Source organism: Trichechus manatus, unplaced genomic scaffold, assembly GCF_000243295.1.
Source record: "Trichechus manatus latirostris isolate Lorelei unplaced genomic scaffold, TriManLat1.0 scaffold00219, whole genome shotgun sequence".
Taxonomy (NCBI): domain Eukaryota; kingdom Metazoa; phylum Chordata; class Mammalia; order Sirenia; family Trichechidae; genus Trichechus; species Trichechus manatus.
Genome location: NW_004444155.1, coordinates 2571143 through 2572295, shown reverse-complemented (window position 1 = coordinate 2572295; position 1153 = coordinate 2571143). Strand labels below are relative to the sequence as shown.

General features: G+C 44.8%; 1 pseudogene; it reads right to left on the bottom strand.

The window, feature by feature from the left end:
• Positions 1–291: 291 nt before the first annotated feature.
• LOC101342456 (immunoglobulin kappa variable 1-27-like) lies at positions 292–871 on the bottom strand (annotated as a pseudogene).
• Between the last annotated feature and the right edge of the window lie 282 nt (positions 872–1153).

Below are 1153 nucleotides of genomic sequence, written 5' to 3'. Positions count from 1 at the left end.
ATGGTAAATCAGGGATTACCTTTAAACATTACTCTTTTTATTCAAATAACTTGTTTTATATTTCCTCTAATTATTTATACATTTTTGTAAATTGGTTTCTAAGTATTCATATTTATGCTATCAGTTTTAATAAAATATAATAATACATATGTGTAAATGTGCAAATATTGTATGAGTCAACCAGACCCCTTCTAACAACAGCTTCCATGTTATGTTCAGAGAATGGCCACATCTGACAAATGCTCACACAGATGGAGGCAAGAGCCTCACACATCTGCTCCTTGGAGTAGTTTATGTCCCAGTTTGTAACACTGTGGGAGGGGTATTGTCATACTTTTGACAGTAATAAGTTCCAACATCCTCAGCCTTCAGGCTGCTGATGGTGAGAGCATAGTCTGTTCCAGACCCACTGCCTCTGAACAGCGATGGGACTCCAGATTGCAAAGTGGATGCACCATAGAGCAAGAGTTTAGGACTTTTCCTGGTTTCTGCTGATACCAGGCTAACCACTTGCTCTGACTTGCCTGGCAAGTGATGGTGACTGTGTCTCTGGAGATGCAGACAGGGAGAGCGGAGACTGGGTCATCTGGATGTCACCCTGGTATCTGAGAACGGAAACATAAAAACAAACATCCCCATGATTAATCATATTATAAAAGCAACCTCCCTGAAGATCTAAGCAGCACTGACCTCACTGGGCTGAGCCAATGTTCACAAGTTTCAGCTCCACAAAGACACTCAGGTGATCCAGCAATGAAAGATGAAGGGGGGAAGTTTCCCCATCAGGAATAAACTCTTTGTGTTCTCCTTCCTTACCTGGGAGCCAGAGCAGCAAGAGGCCGAGGAGCTGCACAGGGGCCCTCGTATTCATGCTGACCAGGACGGATTCCTGCACAGGGTGTGACAGGCTGTTGATAAGGCTTCAGGGCAGCAGGGTTGTGCTCTGAGGAACATGCAAATCAGCAGGGAGGGGCATAGGGCTGGGGTTCAGCTGCAGGGCAGGCTCATCTCAATAACCCAGCAAAGACGCAGTTCCTCTAAGATGTTCCAGCTAACACCAGGGCAGAAGAAATTGGTCTGCAGAGAACATGTTTCTCCGTGAGGGCCACAATACAAAATGATTCTACTGTTTAATGTGTAGTGTGTTCTTTTC